Source organism: Echeneis naucrates, chromosome 2 (genome assembly GCF_900963305.1).
Source record: "Echeneis naucrates chromosome 2, fEcheNa1.1, whole genome shotgun sequence".
Taxonomy (NCBI): Eukaryota; Metazoa; Chordata; class Actinopteri; order Carangiformes; family Echeneidae; genus Echeneis; species Echeneis naucrates.
In genome coordinates, this window is record NC_042512.1 from 6,270,218 (window position 1) to 6,292,918 (window position 22,701).

Below are 22,701 nucleotides of genomic sequence, written 5' to 3' on the forward strand. Positions count from 1 at the left end.
ACAACGGTCACAAATGTTACCTTAACTTGAGCACTAACTTGACTGTTGAATTCAGTAAGTGCTACTTGTTGGGGCAGTGCTGACTGACAAAAACAACTTAGAATGCATCACTGATCATTTCAATTAGAAAGACTGATGACGTCCTTTTGTACAAGTACTTCTCTTTGGGGGTCCTATGAGCAGAGTGGCGCAGCGGAAGCATGCTGGGCCCATAACCCAGAGGTCGATGGATCGAAACCATCCTCTGCTAATGGCACTTTAGCAACAGCTAGCTGTTCACTATCCAAAGTTTGTTGTATTTGAAGATGACATCATTGCAATCGTAAAAATGCCATACTGAAGCTGCACTAGCTGAAGAGGGAAGATCTTCAGTCTTGAAAACATACTTCAGTATTAACCTTGCTTGTTTTAACTCCCAGCAGTTTTCCTTAGCAGTGGAAGTAAAGCAAATTTCAAATGTTGTTTTAGTGCCGAGTACCCAGTCTGCCTCCTTCGAACTATTCACGGCTTTTTTTCCAAAGCTTAGCTTGCATGCCAGCCCAGGGGAATTAGCTCAAATAGTAGAGCGCTCGCTTAGCATGTGAGAGGTTGTGGGGTTCATCTGCATAGCAGTGAAAATTAGTTCCAGTTTTGTTGTTGCTTCTGTCGGCAGAACTCTGGCATGACTACGTTTGTGTTTTGAGCTTCAACTTTTTGCAACAAGACACCAATCTTCTGAAAGCTCAATCAGCTGCTCCAGGTGAGGCTTGAACTCACAACCTCGGCATCACTCCGCAAGTTACTGTCTTATAAGTACCGCGCGCTAACCGATTGCGCCACTGGAGCCTGTGACTTGTCCCTCCTGACACGTTCTGTGAAACAAACAGTAACACCCGAAATGGCTCAGTTGGGAGAATGTTGGACTGAAAATCTAAAGGTCCCTGTAAAAAGCCTGGGTCGACAAACCAAGTTGATAACGTCGTGATACTCGTTATCTCTGGTTGGAGCTTTCGACTGTCGAGCCAGCTCACCCAAACAAAGCCCGGCTCTGTTGAGATACTCGTAAGATCCTCCTCTGCTCTCATCGTAAAAATTGTCTAAGTTTTAAACAAGAGAAGTTGTGGAGATGCCGGGGATTGAACCCTGGGCCTCATACATGCAAAGCATGCGCTCTCCCACTGAGCTACATCCCCTGCATGGTGTGGTAGCTTTAGCAGTTTTTTCCCAGACTATAGGAAGAAGAGGAGCCAGCGATCCAGAAGTCTAATAATGTGAAAATGAAAAGTTTGGTGCTTTTAGTATTTCCATAAACCTTTTGTGACTTCCCCTGCACAGTGTTGCAGTCTCATGTCTCAGTCTCAGTCTTCATCTAGCACAGAGACAAACACTTCAGGTCCATTCAGAGAACATGGTGGGCTGGGTGACATCACGTATATGTTTGTGTTCAGTTAGTAATTTGGTAGGATGACTACACTGAGGCCATCCTGAGGCTAGGTCCATATGTCAGGATGGCCGAGTGGTCTAAGGCGCCAGACTCAAGGTTAGCTCCTTCCTGCACTAAAGGGCATTCTGGTCTCTGAATGGAGACGTGGGTTCAAATCCCACTCCTGACAAAGTCTTTTGTAAAATATATGAACCAAACTCTTCCAAAGATGATGGTGCAAAATCATCTCTAGTGTGAATACGGTGGAAGACTGAAGATCTTCCCTCTTCAGCTAGTGCAGCTTCAGCATGGCATTGCTACTACTGTAATGATGTCATCTTCAAATACTACAGACTTTGGATAGTGAACCTCCTACCTGGTACACCCCGCGGGTGCATGATAACTTATTTATGTCACGGGGTCAATCACCATCGTCCTGAAAGTGCTGTGTGTAAATAATGAGGTTCATCAAAACAAAGTCAGAACCCCATAATGTCATATGTGTGTCATTTTTGCAGTGAAGCTGTGGTAGTGTGGCCGAGTGAGTCAATCTTGAAGTATTTCATTAAATGTAAAACTGTTATAAACGGAGTGCTGCATGAGTGGCCACCATCACTTCAAGTAACCCAAATGGGAAAGATCCTTATCGACAGCATTGTTGTGCTTTGCCACATCTGAGCTAAAGATACAAATAAAATGATCTAAACCGGCTTTTATTCTGAAATGATTTTTGGCGATTTTTTGTTGGAGGATGTTTTGACTTTCTAGCAGCCCGGCTGGCTCAGTCGGTAGAGCATGAGACTCTTAATCTCAGGGTCGTGGGTTCGAGCCCCACGTTGGGCGATGAGCAGTTTTTTTTAGACCGAAAGTTACATTTCCAATATTCTGCCTCGTCTTTCAACCACAACCACATGAAATATTGTGAGGTTGAATGTGTCCAAATGGCTTCAAAGACATCTTTCTGCCATTCACTCCTCCAAACCTTTGGACACAGCTTTGAGCTGTCTCACAGGTGTCATTATTTCAGTGAAGATGTATGTATGGATGTATTTCCCCTGAATCCTGTGATTCACAGCTTCCACCAAATGGAGCCAAATATGGGATTCAAACCCACCCTTTGAAGAGACCGCAGAATGAATGCAGCACCTTGGACTGCTTGGCTTCTGAAAACAAGCAAGGTTAATACTGAAGTATGTTTTCAAGACTGAAGATGTTCCCTCTTCAGCTAGTGCAGCTTCAGTATGGCATTGTTACTATTGTAACTATGTCATCTTGAAATACAACAAACTTTGGATAGTGAACAGCTAGCTGTTGCTAAAAAGCTGTTAGCAGAGTCTGGTTTCGATCCATCGACCATCTAGCGGTCAGGATTCCTGGTTTTCACCCAGGCGGCCCGGGTTCGACTCCCAGTATGGGAAATTCCTTTACAACAATGGACCTACCACTAGCAGGCCCCATGTTGGGCAATAGATATTTTCTTGGAAGCCCAAAAATGAGTTGGAGAAATCTTCAGTTCACAGTTGAAACATTTATTAAGGTCACAGGTAAAGTAAGGCAGCGCTGGGCTTGAAGTGACAGAGCTCCCCCAGGATCTCTGCCATAAAGAGTCCTGATATCTGGAAAAGTTTCACATTTATCTTCTTGAGCTGGGTCTGTCCCGAACAGAGGCTGGACTTTCACACAACCAAATATAACTGGCAGTCAGATGTACAAAGATGTCATTTACAAACAGTTTGTACTAACAGTTAGTTGAGGAATCAGTTGAATGAGGACAGATGTGACTTGAAGCACAACAAAGATCTTTCCCAGAAGGCCCTCAGACAAAGAAGCTGGGTAACAGCACAGACTGTCAGGAGTGGTATTTAAACCCTCAATTCCAGAGGAGACCGTCACCTGATCACAGCACCTTCTACAGCTGCTATCAAAAGGCTTGTTGGGGAAATCCATCCACGGTTTTAATGTAGGACTATTCATCTACCTGTGTCTACCTGAGCTTCATTAACAGTGTGCACTCGATGGTAATTGAGGGATCAGAGTGTTGGAGAGCAGAACTCTTTCCTGTGCTTCAGATACACTGTTTGGTTCTGAGCTGATCATTAATAATCAATGAATGACCAATAAGCCTCTCAGCTGCTCTGAATGGTGACAGTGGGGCAGCCTTTGTGTTTACATCTGAATCACATGTGATTTTGGAAATTCTTCAAAGCAGCTTCAAAGGAAGACTTTGATTCTGTGAGTACTGTGACATCATCCACAAAAAAAGAAAGAATTTTTGCGCTGTAAGAAGATACCACCTTTCTTCAAACAGCTCAACCAGCTGAGGCTTGAACTCACAACCTCAGCATCACTCTGCAGGTTACTGTCATATAAGAACCACACACTGGCTGATTGTGCCACGCTTCTACTAACACACGTCACAGGAGCACATCCAGCAGTAGAAGGTTCAGGTTTGAACCAGCTCGAGGGATCTACTTTCCTGTAGCTTACTTCCTATCCAGCAGGACTGACAGCTTCATGTGGGATTCTCACAGAGATGATTCAAACCTGATCACAGTGATCAGTATGGATATACAGTATGTTTGCTGTCAGTGGAGGAAACTCTCAGACAGGACTAATAGTCATGTTTGGGATGTTCCTGGATTTGAGTTGAATGAGTGTAAATTCTGTCTGATTTTAACACACGTTAACATCATGGACCAACATGGATCGTTGGTCAGATTATGAGACTGAAACGCTGCCTACGAGGCCTGGAACCCAGAGAAAGTAAAAGAGGGAGATGAGGAAATATAGTATAAACATACATCATACAGCCCTGACCACTGTTGTATCCAGGCAGAGCTGACTGACCCTGTGACCACGTGGCCTAATGGACAAGGCTTCTGACTTCGGATCAGAAGACTGAGGGTTCGAGTACCTTCGTGGTTGGGCAGATGTCCGTAGGTGAACGGACTAAACTGTGTCCATTTTACAGAAACAAGTGAGGTTTTTCAGATCTCCTCCACAGAAGGTGAACCAAGTCACAGCCCCCTCGCCATTTTTCTATTCGTGCCTCTGTACCAGCAAATAAAATTTTGTGAGGGATGACAAAAGAAAGACACAAAAGGTGAACTGTGATGGCAGTAATCAAGGTGTGAACACAGTCTGGCAACTCTTCAGGGAAATACACAGAACAGTCTGTCTTTTCTGGACATGTTTGGTGTTTCTAACACAACACAGCTGCTTGTTAACTTTCTCCATAAATGCTTCTCTTTGGGGTTGTCCTGCTCAGAAATTCAGTAAAAAAAAAAAAAGATGATTTGCTATTTTAAATAGATTTCTTCAGATCAGCTACAACAACACAACCCTAATCTCTAATCACTGCAGTTAACAGTCCTCTCATCATATGCTAACGGTCCTCATGAATTTAAGAGGATCGTTGTCTGATCATTCTGTTCTTCAAACTGTTACCAAGACCACACAAACTTCCTGCTGAAGGAGGACAACACATTTATTCAACAAACTGGAAAAAAGTCCAGAGTCACAATTAATTATCCAACGTGTTTGTTGACTTGATTCACTTGGATTCAGTAAATGCTGCTTGTTGGGGCAGCGTTAACTGACAAAGACAATAAAGAAGTAAAGAATCAATGTCTTCTAACTCAGATCACATCAGTCAGAGACACTATTGATTCCTTTCTGCATGAGTGTTTCTCTTTGGGGTTGTTCTGTTTGCAATTTGGACAAAATGTTTTATTTATTTATATTTATTTTTTGAAATCAGCCAAAGTCATGAATTTGTCATAAACATTTCCCGAACATGATTCATGATGATTCATGATTCACGCTGCTGTGTCCTGGTATGAAGCACAGTGGTTCTGTCAATGTGTCCTTTCTTTCTTCTTACCTTATGTTACCTTAACTGTTAAATTCAGTAATAGCTACTTTTTGTTTTTTTACTTTTTTATTTATTTCCACCGTTATCTACAGTCATGCTAATTCTCAACTGTATTTATATTCTTACTGGCTTCTTTTGTAAATATATTCATACATTTTATTTTTTACTTCATCTTTTATCTTTCTTATTTTATAATTATATTTTGTACCACAGAGTTGTCTTTAAAGTTTGTTATATGTTGTGTATGATGGCAATAAAAACATTCAAATTCTAATTCTAATTCTTTGAGGTTGCTCTGGTGGAAATTTGACCCGTTTTTAATGATTTCTTGAGATCAGCTAAATCGATGAATTTGTCATCAACATTTCTGCAACTGAAGAACAGACTTGTGTTTTCAGAGCAGTAAGTGCTATTTGTTGGGGCAGAGTTTGTGATTTCAAATGTTTTTCATTCCGTCCAAGGATTAACCAGGACAGAGAGTTTATTTAACAATTTGGTGAAAAAAAAGTTTTGGTTGGAATAAAAACAACAACAAAGATGGCCATTTTGAAAAGATTTGTTCAGATCAGCTGCAGCAACATTAATCACCAGAGTTAGCTGTCCTCTCACCATATGCTAACGGTCCTCATGAATTTAAGAGGATCGTTGTCTGTTCCTGATGGACTAAATGTGTTCTTCATTACAAACCATTACCAAGACCATTGAAACCGCCCAAACTAAGTAGACAGGGAGCTGTGGGAGTGGTTTCATTCAGGTATAAGATAAATTCAGGTAAAAGCCTGAAAGGGAGTCCATTGGAACTGCAACACAACTGGGAAGTGGCTGCAAAGGCTCTTTGGAGGAGATCATGTGAGGTAAAAATTTGAGCTCAATCTGACTTCTATTCTCTTTGCTCTCTGTTCCCCTTTCAGGGTTAATTCACAAAAACAACAATAAGTCTTGGAGCCATGTTTTCTTCAGATCTAACTCAGATCACTCCAATCAGAGGCATTGATGAAGTCTTTGTGCATAAGTGCTTCTCTTTGGGGTTGTCCTGGATGGAATTAAAGTTTTGATATATTTCTTTAAATCAGCTAAATTTGTGAATTTGTCATGAACATTTCCCGAACTGAAGCACAGACTTGTATTCTGAGAGCAGTAAGTGCTATTAGTTGGGGTAATGTTGGTGATTTCAAAAGCCAATCACAAGCAGATAAGGTTCTATCAATTTTTGGGTGGTGGGGGTTAAGAAAGTAATTTGAAAGTCACAAATGTTACCTTAACTTGAGCACTGACTTGGCTGTTGAATTCAGTAAGTGCTACTTGTTGGGGCAGTGCTGACTGACAATGACAACAACTTCTTCTTAGAATGCATCACTGATCATTTCAATTAGAAACACTGATGCCTTTTGTATCAGTGCTTCTCTTTGGGGTTGTCCTGGTTAGAGTTTCAACAAAATGATCAAGATTCCCATTTTGAACAGATTTCTCCTGATCAATTGAAACAACACTACCCTAATCACTAATCACCAGAGTTAGGTCAGAATTAAAGCTTAATGTGACATTGACATTGATGATTATTTTCTGCATGGATGTTTCTATTTTCTATGCTTTTTCCCCTTTCAGTCTCTGGTCTTTCAGTCTTGGAGCCATGTTTTCTTCAGCTCTAACTCGGAACTCTCCAATGAGACACACTGATGAATTTTTGTGCATAAGTGCTTCTGGATCCCTCCGGATGGAATTTGGACAAAAGTTATAACCAGTTTCAGTAGAATTCCCAAACTGAAACACAGACTAACCAGGTTCAGTCCAAATAGTTCCAGTTTTGTTGTTGCTTCTGTCTGCAGAACTCAAAGGTATCTGGCAGGACCATGTTTGCCTTTTGAGCTTCATTAACAGAGTGCACTCTACTGTGGAGTACATGACAAAAAAGTGGGAGGAGTCTTTGATCTCTTTGATGTCGTTAGAACCTTTGTGACATCACAGAATCAGCATCTCCTTTGATGGTTACTGATGGAACAGGAAAAGGAGATGCTCTTTGCTCTCCCCTTTCAGTGTTAATTTAAAAAAACAACAGTAAGTCTTGGAGCCATGTTTTCTTCAGATCTAACTCAGATCACTCCAATCAGAGACACTGATGAAGTCTTTGTGCATAAGTGCTTGTCTTTGGGGTTGTCCTGGTTGGAATTTGGACAAAAAATGTGAGGAATGTCATTTCTTCTTTTCTTCAATCACCAGGACAGCAGATATTATCAGTGATATGGGGGTGGGGGATTAGGAAGTAGTCTGAAAGTCACAAATGTTACCTTAACCCGAGCACTAACTTGACTGTTGAATTCAGTAAGTGCTACTTGTTGAGGCAGTGCTGACTGACAAAGACAACAACATCTTCTTACAATACAATACTGATAATTTCAATTATGAAACACAGACGACTTCCTTTTGTACAAGTTATTCTCTTAGCGGTTGTCCTATGAGCAGAGTGGCGCAGCGGAAGCGTGCTGGGCCCATAACCCAGAGGTCGATCGAAACCATCCTCTGCTAATGGCTTTTTAGCAACAGCTAGCTGTTCACTATCCATAGTTTGTCGTATTTGAAGATGACATCATTACAAAAGTAACAATGCCATACTGAAGCTGCACTAGCTGAAGAGGGAAGATCTTCATTCTTGAAAACATACTTCAGTACAGTATTAACTTTGCTTGTTTTAACTCCCAGCAGTTTTCCCTTGCAGTGGAAGTAAAGCAGATTTCAAATGTTGTTTTAGTGCTGAGTACCCAGTCTGCCTCCTTCGATCTAATCACTTTTTTTTTCCAAAGCTTAGCTTGCATGCCAGTACAGGGGAATTAGCTCAAATGGTAGAGCGTTCGTTTAGCATGTGAGAGGTTGTGGGGCTCATCTGCATAGCAGTGAAAATTAGTTCCAGTTTTGTTGTTGCTTCTGTCGGCAGAACTCAAAGGTATCTGGCATGACTACGTTTGTGTTTTGAGCTTCATTAACAGTGTGTACTCTATGGTGGAGGTCATGATAAAAAGTGGGAGGAGTCTTTGATGTCATGGTGGCATGACAGAATCTTTTTTTTTTCAACAAGATACCACCTTTCTTCCAAAAGCTCAATCAGCTGCTCACAACCTCGGCATCACTCTGCAGGTTACTGTCATATAAGCACCGCGCGCTAACCAATTGCGCCACTGGAGCCTGTGATGTGTCCCTCCTGACACGTTCTGTGAAACAAACTCTTCCACCCGAAATGGCTCAGTTGGGAGAATGTTGGACTGAAAATCTAAAGGTCCCTGTAAACAGCCCTTTTTTATGTGGACATGCACAGAGCCTGCTGAGGAAAGCCTGGGTGGACAAACCAAGTTGATAACCACTGTCGTGATACTCGTTATCTCTGGTTGGAGCTTTCGACTTTGTCGAGCCAGTTCACCCAAACAAAGCCCGGCTCTGTTGAACTTCCTTCGTAAGATTGTCAAATTGTCTAAGTTTTAGAAAACATAAGTTCTGGAGATGCCGGGGATTGACCCCAAGGCCTCATACATGCAAAGCATGCACTCTCCCACTGAGCTACATCCCCTGCATGGTGTGGTAGCTTTAGCAGTTTTTTCCCAGACTATAGGAAGAAGAGGAGCCAGCGATCCAGAAGAAACAGGTCGCCATCCTACAGAAGATCACCAAACTGCTTGTACAACCACAGGTTGTATGCACTGTCCACAGTGACATGGAACAAAAGGTAATGACGACTGCAGGAGTTTTTCAGATGACCCTTTTCTTGCAATAAACTTCGCAAAAGATGAGTTGAATCATCCTGAAGCTCTAACGAATGCTGTAATTGAACTACGATCTGTAATAAACAATTTAATTATAGAAAATGATTCTGCAACTGAGCCCCCCGTCTCTCCTCATTTCTCTCAGGTTGATTCACCTTCTCCACCAGTGGTTTCACACACAGAATGTTTGAATGCCATAGACATTGCTTCTTAATGCTGAAATGAGAGATAAAAAGCTATGTCAGAAGTTTCAAGGTGCAAACACAGTTTGTACAACAGTTAATTGAGGAATCAGCTGAATGAGGACAGATGTGACTTAAAGCACAACAAAGATCTTTCCCAGAAGGCCCTCAGACAAAGAAGCTGGGTAACACCACAGACTGTCAGGAGTGGTATTTGAACCCTCAATTCCAGAGGAGACTGTCACCTGAACACAGCACCTTCAAAAGTCCACAGCACTCTGCTCAGCTTTTTTAGTTTTTTTGTGTTTTATTTTGTGTATTTCTACTTTTCTGGCAGCTCATGTAGTTGTTGTGGCCGAGTGGTTAAGGCGATGGACTCGAAATCCATTGGGGTTTCCCCGCGCAGGTTCAAATCCTGTCAACAACGGTTAGTTGTTTTCAAGGAGCAAGTTTCCCACTTAGAGAGCTACAGACCATGTTAGAGAATGTCTGTAATTGGCACGGCATTAAAATATAATAGAGCTGAGTGATGTTGTTCTGACTCATCTAAGAGCATCAGAGCACTAACTGGTGCTCAGTTTTCATTATCAAGGTCGATGATAGCGACACACTTTTAGTTCCACCTTCGGGGGAGAACTGCAACACTGCAACAGTGTTTCTGCAAACAAGGCGAGAGAGGAAGCCTGACAAAAAATTTCAGATCATGGAAATTGATATAGACGATATAATGTATCATTATATAACTTTAATTCCCTCCCTGACATTGTCTCACAATGAAGAATACATGGAAATCACTTAGATTAGGGCAGGGGTCGGCAACCTGTGGCCACATGGGCCCTTTCAGCCCCCTGCTGTGGCTCCAGAGGAAAAGCTTATTTTGGAAAAAAATACAAATAAAAATAACAATTAATGGCCAATTAATCTTTATCAAACTTGATTTACGAAGTTTGATTTATTTATGACAATTATTTGAATTTCAAAACTGACAGACAGCTGGTTGTTCTGTGAAGTTTTATAAAAAGCCCAAAAAGAAGTTCATATAGGCCGGTTAGCTCAGTTGGTTAGAGCGTGGTGCTAATAACGCCAAGGTGGGAAAAAGAGTTTGAAGCTGTGCTTCCTCACAACAAGAAGGTATCAATTTTTTTGGCTACACAACAACCTATTGCCCCAGAGGTGTGAGTTCATCATCTTCAAATGTGTCCAACAGTCTTCCTGGAACTGCGATGCAAAGACAGGCTGAAATGGATCATCAGAGAACACTTCCTGTTGTAACACACAGCATGTGAGTGTTTACCAACAGTGCAGAGAACAGGTGATCTGACCCTGACCTGATTTGAAGGCACAACCTTCTGATCTGACCTTCTGAACATATTAGAACATTTTTAACAAACATGTTTGTTTGTCCAACTGTTTGTCTGGATCATTTTGTTTGTTTATTTTTTTTGTCTGTATCTGTCTGTGTTGCAATGGACAACAGATACACCCTTGACCCCCAGAATCCTCCCTGCAAAGAGGGGGCGCATGGCTGTTGCAATGAAGTTTGACCACATTCTCACTGAAGCCAGGGTGAGTAATTATATCATACTTTACCTGAGTATACATGTGGGTGACAGAGAAAATGGCTTTGAATACAGGTCATTGATTAAACTTATCATGCACCTTAGGTCTCAGTCGGGACCCTCACAGATGCATCTACTGGCACCGGATGTGCAATCAAAAGTCAGAGCTAAACTATTCTTTCCACTGACAGCGTTCTAATTCAGCATGTGAGCCTTTGATGGAAATTCAGTCCATAAAAATGGTTGTGCAGCCTGAGTTCAATTCCCAGTCAGGGAAAATGCCTTTCTTTACTGACCCCATGACATTAATATGTTATCATGCACCTGCAGGGTGTTCCAGGTAGGAGGTTCAATAAACTCTGAGTCATACAAAAGGGCTGTGATCTTGGCCATTTCCATACAATGGTGGTATAGTGGTGAGCATTTGACCCGGGTTCGATTCCCGGCCATTGCAGTTTACCTGTGTGTCTTCAATTTAACTTTGTGTTTTACGTTTGTTTTCCTTCCTGAGATCCCAAAATCAGGCCGATGGTGCCAAAATCCTCCAGCTACAGACCTGTAACCCGTCCTCACCACAGCTGTACATCTGTTACACCCTGTAGTTGTCTCGGGGAAAGGGAAGCTTATTGTCATATAGTGATGGGATGGCTCCATACTCCAGAACATCCCTGTGAACCCGGTCATACACCTTCTCCAAATCAAATCTTCCATGTGTCGACTAAAGTTCCAGTGGATAAGACAAAGCACGTCCCTGGGTGGGCTCAAACCACCATCCTTTCAGTGAACAGCTGAACACATTGATAATTGTGTCACAGAGACAGGTGAGGGACAAATTATGTGATAATTCTGTTTAAACTGCTCTAATTTGTTGCCAGATTGGGCTTCTTTTGATGAAATTGGGTTTCGCAAGATGGAAATTGGGCTGCTTTGGAATACATATGGGGCTTTTTGTTTAAATATTGTGAGCAATGTTACAGAACAAACTGTCCCCTGATGGTCAAAGCACATGGTCCAAATAAAGAAATATCTGATTGATATGAGATCCAGCCAATGATGTTAGTGATGTTAGTGAATTTCCATCTGCTCAACTCAGGTAAAAGTTGTAATACAGGAATGATTATTTGTGGGTGTTTTTGAATTTTTGGATGTCAGATCTTTGTAGTCCATAAAGAAAGGATGAGCTAGCATTAACTTTTCTGTTTCCTCATCAGAGACTGGCAGCTGGACACGTCAGGATGGCCGAGTGGTCTAAGGCGCCAGACTTAAGTTACGCTACTTCCTGTGAAGCGGGGAATTCTGGTCTCTGAATAGAGGTGTGGGTTCGAACCCCACTCCTGACAACTTTTTGTGGATGAAAAATCTGCATAAAATGGGAATATGATTGCTTGCCAATCAAGGGTTAGGACTGAAAACTCTAAAGCCTGTGGCTCCCTGTGGTAGAAATGGACAGCAGTTGTTGGACTAAATATAACTTGGCTGTTACTGAATCATCTGTACAGGCTGAGTTAGATGTTGTGAACGTAAGTTTAACAGTTTAATGTGCAAAAAGAGAAAAGACAATTGTCGAGTTCTTACCTGAGCTCCGGTAAGAAATCCCACCACTGCCAGTTTGTTTCTTGTCAATGAAAACCAATCCACTAAGTCAGGCACTTTTCATCTCCCTGTGAACAAAAGTTACAGTGACAGACGATACCAACACCAGCTGGGCTGAAATGAGAAACATCACAGTCAGCCTTTTCAGACCCAGGTAGGTTTGGAGGTCTACCAGGTCCAATTCTCTCCAGATGTCCCCAAACACACGGTTTGTCATCTCCAGTATAATTCCCTCGATGGACTCTGGGAAAAAGAGTTGGAAGCTGTGCTGGGAGCTTTGCTGTGCGTGGTTGTTGTGGCCGAGTGGTTAAGGCGATGGACTAGAAATCCATTGGGGTTTCCCCGCGCAGGTTCAAATCCTGCCAACAACGGTTAGTTGTTTTCACGGACCAAGTTTCACATGTTCCCAAGCATATTTGAGAATCTCTGTAATCTGCACAGCCTTAAAATATGACACAGCTGAGTCGAATCCCACCACTGCCAAGCTTTGCACTCTGAGCTGACACTGTCCTATCAAAGCTAGCATTAACTTTTCTGTTTCCTCACCAGAGACTGGCAGCTGGACACACGTGTCAGGATGGCTCAGTGGTCTGAGGTGAAAGACTCAGCAGAAAGTTTCAATTCCAACCACATCTCACATCACAAGTCTGTGCTTCAGTTCAGGAAATGTTGATGGCAAATTTGTGAATTTAGCTGATCTCAAGAAACAAATAAAATATTTTGTCCCACAGTGCTGGAGGTCCTTCATGCCCCCAGCACATCCACACTGGCGTCCAGCCCTCTGCCTTCTACTTCCTCTTCTGAAGCTGCAGTTGATACTCAGGCTGAAGATGAAGAAATGGTAAATATCATTGTGTCCATTTGAGAACGCAGGAATATAAACATGAGTCTAACTCTTGACTAGGCTTCTTCAAATCCTTCTTGAATGATCTCGAAATTTGTTTGTTTGGATAATGAGCCGATTCCTGCAGGGTTCCATGGTGTAATGGTGTAATGGTTAGCACTCTGGACTCTGAATCCAGCGAGAATCTCGGTGGAACCTGAATCTTACCAGTGAAACACTAAAATTCCTTTTTGTCCACTCTACAGCTTCTATGCGATCTAATCAGGCAGTCATTGTGCTGCGTTCAGGTTGCAGTCTCCCCAGGAGGTGTGGGTTCATATACCACTTCTGACAGAAGCTGCTTTTCTTTCCTCTGATGCCAAAAACCAGGGGCCTTTACATCTTCAGTCTAACGCTCTCCCAAGTGAGCTGCGCACGCTAGCATGTTAGCACAGCAGAATTAGCTCAATGTGCAGGCTGCTGGCGTAGTATGTATTAGTATCAATAAGTCTTGTAAACAGGACATGTTGCATTCAAACCCCAGCAGTGCTTTGCTCTCAGTGGAGTTCCTGCTCATCACTTCCTGTATTCCAGCTTTTGCTTGCAGTTTCTGGACAAGACAAAGTGGTTGTTGCTGTGTTGAGCAGATGGAAATGTGGTGACCGCTTTTCACAGGAGACAAACTTTGGGAAGATATTGGCAATATAACACTAAGGGCTCGTCCGGGATTTGAACCCGGGCCCTCTCACACCCGAAGCGAGAATCATACCCCTAGACCAACGAGCCATTAGTAGCAATGACTTAAAGGTCCTGGATCTGAGGGAACCACAGGGAGCACACAGGCTTTAATGTTTTAAGTCCTAACTCCTTTATTATGAAACAGTCAAATTCCCATTTTATGTGCCTTTTCAACATTGCATAGTGCATGAATGAGTGCAACATTGAATTGTTTCATTAAATCTAAAACTGATGTTAGACTGAAGATCTAAAGGTCCCTGGTTTGATCCCGGGTTTCAGCATCAGAGGTGGACCTTGTTTTGACCTACATTTCCAATATTCTGCCTCCTCTTTCAACCACACCACAACCACATGAAATATTGTGAGGTTGAATGCTGCACGCTGACTGGTTGTGTGTCCAAATGGCTTCAAAGACATCTTTCTGCCATTCACTCCTCCAAACCTTTGGACACAGCTTTGAGCTTTCTCACAGGTGACACAGGTGTCATTATTTCAGTGAAGATGTATGTGATATGTTACAAACAGTTTGTACTAACAGTTAATTGAAGGAATCAGCTGAATGAGGACAGATGTGACTTAAAGCACAACAAAGATCTTTCCCAGAAGGCCCTCAGACAAAGAAGCTGGGTAACAGCACAAACTGTCAGGAGTGGTATTTGAACCCTCAATTCCAGAGGAGACTGTCACCTGAACACAGCACCTTCTACAGCTACTGTCAAAAGGCTTGTTGGGGAAATCCATCCACGGTTTTAATGTAGGACTATTCATCTACCTGTGTCTACCTGAGCTTCATTAACAGTGTGCACTCGATGGTAATTGAGGGATCAGAGTGTTGGAGAGCAGAACTCTGTCCTGTGCTTCAGATACACTGTTTGGTTCTGAGCTGATCATTAATAATCAATCAATGAATGATCAATAATCTTCTCAGCTGCACTGAATGGTGACAGTGAGGCAGCCTTTGTGTTTACATCTGAATCACATGTGATTTTGGAAATTCTTCAAAACAGCTTCAAAGGAGGAGTTTCATTCTGTGAGTACTGTGACATCTTCCACAAAAAAAGAAAGAATTTTTGCACTGTAAGAAGATACCACCTTTCTTCAAACAGCTCAACCAGCTGCGGCTTGAACTCACAACCTCAGCATCACTCTGCAGGTTACTGTCATAAAAGAACCGCACACTGGCTGATTGTGCCACGCTTCTGCTAACACGCATCACAGCACATCCAGCAGTAGAAAGTTCAGGTTTGAACCAGTTCGAGGGATCTACTTTCCTGTAGCTTACTTCCTATCCAGCAGGACTGACAGCTTCATGTGGGATTCTCACAGAGATGATTCAAACCTGATCACAGTGATCAGTATGGATATACAGTATGTTTGCTGTCAGTGGAGGAAACTCTCAGACAGGACTAATAGTCATGTTTGGGATGTTCCTGGATTTGAGTTGAATGAGTGTAAATTCTCTCTGATTTTAACACACATTAACGTCATGGACCAACATGGATCGTTGGTCAGATTATGAGACTGACACGCTGCCTACGAGGGCTGGAACCCAGAGTAAGTAAAAGAGTGAGATGGAGGAGAGCTGTCAGTGTTTCAGTATAAACATACATCATACAGCCCTGACCACTGTTGTATCCAGGCAGAGCTGACTGACTGACAATGGGACATTAGACTGGCCCAGTGACCACGTGGCCTAACGGACAAGGCGTCTGAATTCGGATCAGAAGACTGAGGGTTCGAGTCCCTTCGTGGTTGGGCAGTTGTGTGAAGGTGAACAGACTAAACTGTGTCCATTTTACAGAAATAAGTGAGGTTTTTCAGATCTCCTCCACAGAAGGTGGATCTGATCAGGTCATGGCCAACACTGACCTCTGCTGCTTGATGCTGCCTTCATCCTGATGAATGTTGAAGCAATGAAATATGACAAGAACAGACACTAAACTGACAACAGGACATTAAAATGGGCCACACTCAGACCCCACATGGCCCAAAGGACAAGGTGTTTGACTTTGGATCAGAAGACCGAGGGAAAGATTTATGTTCACAGAGATCACAGAGAGTCTCTTGAACGGCTCTTTAATATGAATGATGGGAACCAAGTCACAGCCCCCCCTCACCATTTTTCTATTTGTGCCTCTGTGCCATCAAATAAAATTTTGTGAAGGATGACAAAAGAAAGACACAAAAGGTGAACTGTGATGGCAGTAATCAAGGTGTGAACACAGTCTGGCAACTCTTCAGGGAAATACACAGAACAGTCTGTCTTTTCTGGACATGTTTGGTGTTTATAACACAACACAGCTGCTTGTTAACTTTCTCCATAAATGCTTCTCTTTGGGGTTTTCCTGCTCAGAAATTCAGTAAAAAAAATGATGATTTGCTATTTTAAATAGATTTGTACAGATCAGCTACAACAACACAACCCTAATCCCTAATCACTGCAGTTAACAGTCCTCTCACCATATGCTAATGGTCCTCATGAATTTAAGAGGATCGTTGTCTGATCATTCTGTTCTTCAAACTGTTACCAAGCCCACAGAAACTTCCTACTGAAGGAGGACAACACATTTATTCAACAAACTGGAAAAAAGTTCAGAGTCACAATTAATTATCCAACGTGTTTGTTGACTTGATTCACTTGGATTCAGTAAATGCTGCTTGTTGGGGCAGCGTTAACTGACAAAGACAATAAAGAAGTAAAGAATCAATGTCTTCTAACTCAGATCACATCAGTCAGAGACACTGTTGATTCCTTTCTGCATGAGTGTTTCTCTTTGGGGTTGTCCTGTTTGCAATTTGGACAGAATGTTTTATTTATTTATATTTATTTTTTAAAATCAGCCAAAGTCATGAATTTGTCATAAACATTTCCCGAACATGATTCATGATGATTCATGATTCACGCTGCTGTGTCCTGGTATGAAGCACAGTGGTTCTGTCAATGTGTCCTTTCTTTCTTCTTACCTTATGTTACCTTAACTGTTAAATTCAGTAATAGCTACTTTTTATTTTTTTACTTTTATATTTATTTCCACAGTTATCTACAGTCATGCTAATTCTCAACTTTACATATATTCTTACTGGCTTCTTTTGTAAATATATTCATACATTTTATTTTTTACTTCATCTTTTATCTTTCTTATTTTATAATTATATTTTGTACCACAGAGTTGTCTTTAAAGTTTGTTATACGTTGTGTATGATGGCAATAAAAACATTCTAATTCTTTGAGGTTGCTCTGGTGGAAATTTGACCTGTTTTTAATGATTTCTTGAGATCAGCTAAATCTATGAATTTGTCATCAACATTTCTGCAACTGAAGAACAGACTTGTGTTTTCAGAGCAGTAAGTGCTATTTGTTGGGGCAGAGTTTGTGATTTCAAATGTTTTTCATTCCGTCCAAGGATTAACCAGGACAGAGAGTTTATTTAACAATTTGGTGGAAAAAAGTTTTGGTTGGAATAAAAACAACAACAAAGATGGCCATTTTGAAAAGATTTGTTCAGATCAGCTGCAGCAACATTAATCACCAGAGTTAGCTGTCCTCTCATCATATGCTAACGGACCTCATGAATTTAAGAGGATCGTTGTCTGTTCCTGATGGACTAAATATGTTCTTCATTACAAACCATTACCAAGACCATTGAAACCGCCCAAACAAAGTAGGCAGGCAGCTGTGGGAGTGGTTTCATTCAGGTATAAGATAAATTCAGGTAAAAGCCTGAAAGGGAGTCCATTGGAACTGCAACACAACTGGGAAGTGGCTGCAAAGACTCTTTGGAGGAGATCATGTGAGGTAAAAATTTGAGCTCAATCTGACTTCTATTCTCTTTCCTCTCTTTTTCCCCTTTCAGGGATAATTCACAAAGATGACATTAATTCTTGGAGCCATGTTTTCTTCAGATCTAACTCGGATCACTCCAATCAGAGGCATTGATGAAGTCTTTGTGCATAAGTGCTTCTCTTTGGGGTTGTCTTGGATGGAATTAAAGTTTTGATAGATTTCTTTAAAACAGCTAAATTCGCGAATTTGTCATGAACATTTCCCGAACTGAAGCACAGACTTGTATTCTGAGAGCAGTAAGTGCTATTAGTTGGGGTTATGTTGGTGATCTCAAAAGCCAATCACAAGCAGATGAGGTTCTATCAATTTTGGGGTGGTGAGGGTTAAGAAAGTAATTTGAAAGTCACAAATGTTACCTTAACTTGAGCACTGACTTGGCTGTTGAATTCAGTAAGTGCTACTTGTTGGGGCAGTGCTGACTGACAAAGACATCTTAGAATGCATCACTGATCATTTCAATTAGAAAGACTGATGACGTCCTTTTGTACAAGTGCTTCTCTTTGGGTTGTCCTGGATGGAATTAAAACCAGTTTTGATAAATGTCTTACCACCACAGTTAGCTGCCGTCTCACCATATGCTAAAGGACCTCATGAATTTAAGAGGATTGTTGTCTGTTCCTGATATGAACCATTGAAACCGTCTCAACAACGTAGACAGGTGGGAGTGGTTTCATTCAGACACAACAGGGAAGTGGCTGCAAGACTCTTTGGGGGAGATCATGTGTGAGCTATTTAACCCGGATCACTCCAATCAGAGACACTGATGAAGTCTTTGTGCATAAGTGCTTCTCTTTGGGGTTGTCCTGGTTGGAATTAAAAAAAAAAAACAGTTTTCTTCAGATCAGCTGAATGAGTCATCAATATTTCCCAAACTGAAGCACCAACTTGTGTTCTGAGAGCAGTAAGTGCTATTAGTTGGGGTAATGTTGGTGATTTCAAAAGTCAATCACGGGTACAGCAAGTTCTGTTAATTTTGGGGTGGTGGGAGTTAAGAAAGTAATCTAAAAGTCACAAATGTTACCTTAACTTGAGCACTGACTTGACTGTTGAATTCAGTAAGTGCTACTTGTTGGAGCAGTGCTGACTGAAAAACACAACGGGAGGTTTGGGAGCCATTTCAAAATCTAACTCTGATCATTTCAATCAGAGACATTGATGATTCAACAACATCTTCTCTTTGGGGTTGTCCTGGTTGGAATATTGAGGAAAAATTAGTTAGCAGGATTAGTTGTGTAATGTATTAATTTGTCATCAGCATTTCCCCAACTGAAGCACAGACTTGTGTTCTGAGAGCAGTAAGTGCTATTAGTTGGGGTAATATTGGTGATTTCAGAAGTTTTCCTTCCTTTACCCATTTCCCATTAGACTCTTAGAATCTAACTCAGACCACCTCAATCAGAAACGCTGATGAATTCTTTGTGCAAAAGTGCTTCTCTTTGAGGTTGTCCTGGTTAGAATTTCAACAAAATGATTCCCATTTTTAACAGATTTCTTCAGATCAGTTGAAACAACACTGCCCTAATCACTAATCACCAGAGTTAGGTCAGAATTGAAGCTTAATGTGACATTAATGACTTCTCTTTGGGGGTCCCATGAGCAGAGTGGTGCAGCGGAAGCGTGCTGGGCCCATAACCCAGAGGTCGATGGATCGAAACCATCCTCTGCTAATGGCACTTTAGCAACAGCTAGCTGTTCACTATCCAAAGTTTGTTGTATTTGAAGATGACATCATTGCAATCGTAAAAATGCCATACTGAAGCTGCACTAGCTGAAGAGGGAAGATCTTCAGTCTTGAAAACATACTTCAGTATTAACCTTGCTTGTTTTAACTCCCAGCAGTTTTCCTTAGCAGTGGAAGTAAAGCAAATTTCAAATGTTGTTTTAGTGCCGAGTACCCAGTCTGCCTCCTTCGAACTATTCACTGCTTTTTTTCCAAAGCTTAGCTTGCATGCCAGCCCAGGGGAATTAGCTCAAATAGTAGAGCGCTCGCTTAGCATGTGAGAGGTTGTGGGGCTCATCTGCATAGCAGTGAAAATTAGTTCCAGCTTTGTTGTTGCTTCTGTCGGCAGAACTCTGGCGTTTGTGTTTTGAGCTTCAACTTTTTGCAACAAGATACCAATCTTCCAAAAGCTCAATCAGCTGCTCCAGGTGAGGCTTGAACTCACAACCTCGGCATCACTCCGCAAGTTACTGTCTTATAAGTACCGCGCGCTAACCAATTGCGCCACTGGAACCTATGACTTGTCCCTCCTGACACGTTCTGTGAAACAAACAGTAACACCCGAAATGGCTCAGTTGGGAGAATGTTGGACTGAAAATCTAAAGGTCCCTGTAAAAAGCCTGGGTCGACAAACCAAGTTGATAACGTCGTGATACTCGTTATCTCTGGTTGGAGCTTTCGACTGTCGAGCCAGCTCACCCAAACAAAGCCCGGCGCTGTTGAGATACTCGTAAGATCCTCCTCTGCTCTCATCGTAAAAATTGTCTAAGTTTTAAACAAGAGAAGTTGTGGAGATGCCGGGGATTGAACCCAGGGCCTCATACATGCAAAGCATGCGCTCTCCCACTGAGCTACATCCCCTGGATGATGTAGGAGCTTTAGCAGTTTTTTCCCAGACTATAGGAAGAAGAGGGGACAGCGATCCAGAAGTCTAATAATGTGAAAATGAAAAGTTTGGTGCTTTTAGTATTTCCATAAACCTTTTGTGACTTCCCCTGCACAGTGTTGCAGTCTCATGTCTCAGTCTCAGTCTTCATCTAGCACAGAGACAAACACTTCAGGTCCATTCAGAGAACATGGTGGGCTGGGTGACATCACGTATATGTTTGTGTTCAGTTAGTAATTTGGTAGGATGACTACACTGAGGCCATCCTGAGGCTAGGTCCATATGTCAGGATGGCCGAGTGGTCTAAGGCGCCAGACTCAAGGTTAGCACCTTCCTGCACTAAAGGGCATTCTGGTCTCTGAATGGAGACGTGGGTTCAAATCCCACTCCTGACAAAGTCTTTTGTAAAATATGTGAACCAAACTCTTCCAAAGATGATAGTGCAAAATCATCTCTAGTGTGAATACGGTGGAAGACTGAAGACCTTCCCTCTTCAGCTAGTGCAGCTTCAGCATGGCATTGCTACTACTGTAATGATGTCATCTTCAAATACTACAGACTTTGGATAGTGAACCTCCTACCTGGTACACCCCGCGGGTGCATGATAACTTATTTATGTCACGGGGTCAATCACCATCGTCCTGAAAGTGTTGTGTGTAAATAATGAGGTTCATCAAAACAAAGTCAGAACCCCATAATGTCATATGTGTGTCATTTTTGCAGTGAAGCTGTGGTAGTGTGGCCGAGTGAGTCAATCTTGAAGTATTTAATTAAATGTAAAACTGTTATAAACGGAGTGCTGCATGAGTGGCCACCATCACTTCAAGTAACCCAAATGGGAAAGATTTCTGTTATGTCATGAATGAATGAATGAATGTCATTTATCACTTTCAGTCTGTCTCTGAAACCACGTCTGTGTCGGTCAATGCTTGTGCTCCTCACAGTTGTTTGTCTGAAGAGACTGACTGCCTGATTAGATCGCACACAGGCTCAAAATTTCCTCACACGTGTAGAGTGGACAAATAGGCTGCCTATATGTCAAGGGAATTTCAATGTTTCACTGGTAAGATTCAGGTTCCACCGAGATTTGAACTCGGATCGCTGGATTCAGAGTCCAGAGTGCTAACCATTACACCATGGAACCAAAAACACCCAAAAACACCTCACAGCAGGAGAGGTGGAAGAAAAGTGGTTTAAGTCATAACTTAAAACGAACATCCAGCAGAAACATCCAGCAGGACCCAAAAATTGAAGGAACCTCATCTGCTTGTGATTGGCTTTTGAAATCACCAACATTACCCCAACTAATAGCACTTACTGCTCTCAGAATACAAGTTGGTGCTTCAGTTTGGGAAATATTGATGACTCATTCAGCTGATCTGGAGAAAACTGTTTTTTTAATTCCATCCAGGACAACCCCAAAGAGAAGCACTGATACAAAGTGATTCTATTCAGTGTTTCTAATTGAAATGGTCAGTATTGTATTCTAAGAAGATGTGGTTGTCTTTGTCAGTCAGCACTGCCCCAACAAGTAGCACTTACTGAATTCAACAGTCAAGTCAGTGCTCAAGTTAAGGTGACTTTCAAATTACTTTCTTAACCCTCACCCCCCATATCATGTGGTGATTGATGAAGAAGGAATGGCATTGCTCATCATTTTTGTCCAAATTCCAACCATCCCATCATTCATATTAAAGAGCCGTTCAAGAGACTCTCTGTGATCTCTGTGAACATAAATCTTTACCTCAGTCTTCTGATCCAAAGTCAAACACCTTGTCCTTTGGGCCATGTGGGGTCTGAGTGTGGCCCATTTTAATGTCCTGTTGTCAGTTCTTGTCATATTTCATTGCTTCAACATTCATCAGGATGAAGGCAGCATCAAGCAGCAGAGGTCAGTGTTGGCCATGACCTGAGATCAGATCCACCTTCTGTGGAGGAGATCTGAACCTCACTTGTTTCTGTAAAATGGACACAGTTTAGTCCGTTCACCTTCACACAACTGCCCAACCACGAAGGGACTCGAACCCTCAGTCTTCTGATCCGAAGTCAGATGCCTTGTCCATTAGGCCACGTGGTCACTGGGCCATGTTAATGTCCCATTGTCTGTCAGTCAGCTCATGAGTCAGTCATGAACTCCACAGTCCACATGGCTCGTTGGTCTAGGGGTATGATTCTCGCTTAGGGTGCGAGAGGTCCTGGGTTCAAATCCCGGACGAGCTCATCTGTTGCCTTTCAGTCAATAAGGGTGCCAACTGTTACACTATGGAGCTGTGTGAGGTTTGCTGTCTGGTTGTTAGTTGCAGTATCTTGGCAACTGAAGCAAGAGCAATG

General features: G+C 42.1%; 1 protein-coding gene and 14 non-coding genes across 15 annotated transcripts in view; 7 read left to right on the forward strand and 8 right to left on the reverse strand.

The window, feature by feature from the left end:
- Positions 1 to 22,701, reverse strand: part of LOC115051719 (NACHT, LRR and PYD domains-containing protein 3-like) — a 318,526-nt gene that overhangs the window by 140,855 nt on the left and 154,970 nt on the right. The window lies entirely within an intron of this gene.
- Positions 732 to 825, reverse strand: trnai-uau (transfer RNA isoleucine (anticodon UAU)). Its single transcript has 2 exons — positions 788 to 825; positions 732 to 767 (listed from the first exon to the last, which is right to left on the reverse strand). It is a non-coding gene; the product is annotated as a tRNA-Ile (tRNA).
- trnaa-ugc (transfer RNA alanine (anticodon UGC)) lies at positions 1,101 to 1,172 on the reverse strand. The gene has a single exon. It is a non-coding gene; the product is annotated as a tRNA-Ala (tRNA).
- On the forward strand, positions 1,482 to 1,592 carry trnal-caa (transfer RNA leucine (anticodon CAA)). The gene is made up of 2 exons: positions 1,482 to 1,519; positions 1,547 to 1,592. It is a non-coding gene; the product is annotated as a tRNA-Leu (tRNA).
- On the forward strand, positions 2,173 to 2,245 carry trnak-cuu (transfer RNA lysine (anticodon CUU)). Its single transcript has one exon. It is a non-coding gene; the product is annotated as a tRNA-Lys (tRNA).
- Positions 9,553 to 9,634, forward strand: trnas-cga (transfer RNA serine (anticodon CGA)). Its single transcript has one exon. It is a non-coding gene; the product is annotated as a tRNA-Ser (tRNA).
- Positions 11,996 to 12,106, forward strand: trnal-uaa (transfer RNA leucine (anticodon UAA)). Its single transcript has 2 exons — positions 11,996 to 12,033; positions 12,061 to 12,106. It is a non-coding gene; the product is annotated as a tRNA-Leu (tRNA).
- trnas-aga (transfer RNA serine (anticodon AGA)) lies at positions 12,649 to 12,730 on the forward strand. Its single transcript has one exon. It is a non-coding gene; the product is annotated as a tRNA-Ser (tRNA).
- On the reverse strand, positions 13,897 to 13,968 carry trnap-cgg (transfer RNA proline (anticodon CGG)). Its single transcript has one exon. It is a non-coding gene; the product is annotated as a tRNA-Pro (tRNA).
- trnai-uau (transfer RNA isoleucine (anticodon UAU)) lies at positions 19,905 to 19,998 on the reverse strand. Its single transcript has 2 exons — positions 19,961 to 19,998; positions 19,905 to 19,940 (listed from the first exon to the last, which is right to left on the reverse strand). It is a non-coding gene; the product is annotated as a tRNA-Ile (tRNA).
- trnaa-ugc (transfer RNA alanine (anticodon UGC)) lies at positions 20,274 to 20,345 on the reverse strand. Its single transcript has one exon. It is a non-coding gene; the product is annotated as a tRNA-Ala (tRNA).
- Positions 20,655 to 20,765, forward strand: trnal-caa (transfer RNA leucine (anticodon CAA)). Its single transcript has 2 exons — positions 20,655 to 20,692; positions 20,720 to 20,765. It is a non-coding gene; the product is annotated as a tRNA-Leu (tRNA).
- On the reverse strand, positions 21,443 to 21,514 carry trnaq-cug (transfer RNA glutamine (anticodon CUG)). Its single transcript has one exon. It is a non-coding gene; the product is annotated as a tRNA-Gln (tRNA).
- Positions 22,375 to 22,447, reverse strand: trnar-ucg (transfer RNA arginine (anticodon UCG)). The gene has a single exon. It is a non-coding gene; the product is annotated as a tRNA-Arg (tRNA).
- On the forward strand, positions 22,519 to 22,590 carry trnap-agg (transfer RNA proline (anticodon AGG)). Its single transcript has one exon. It is a non-coding gene; the product is annotated as a tRNA-Pro (tRNA).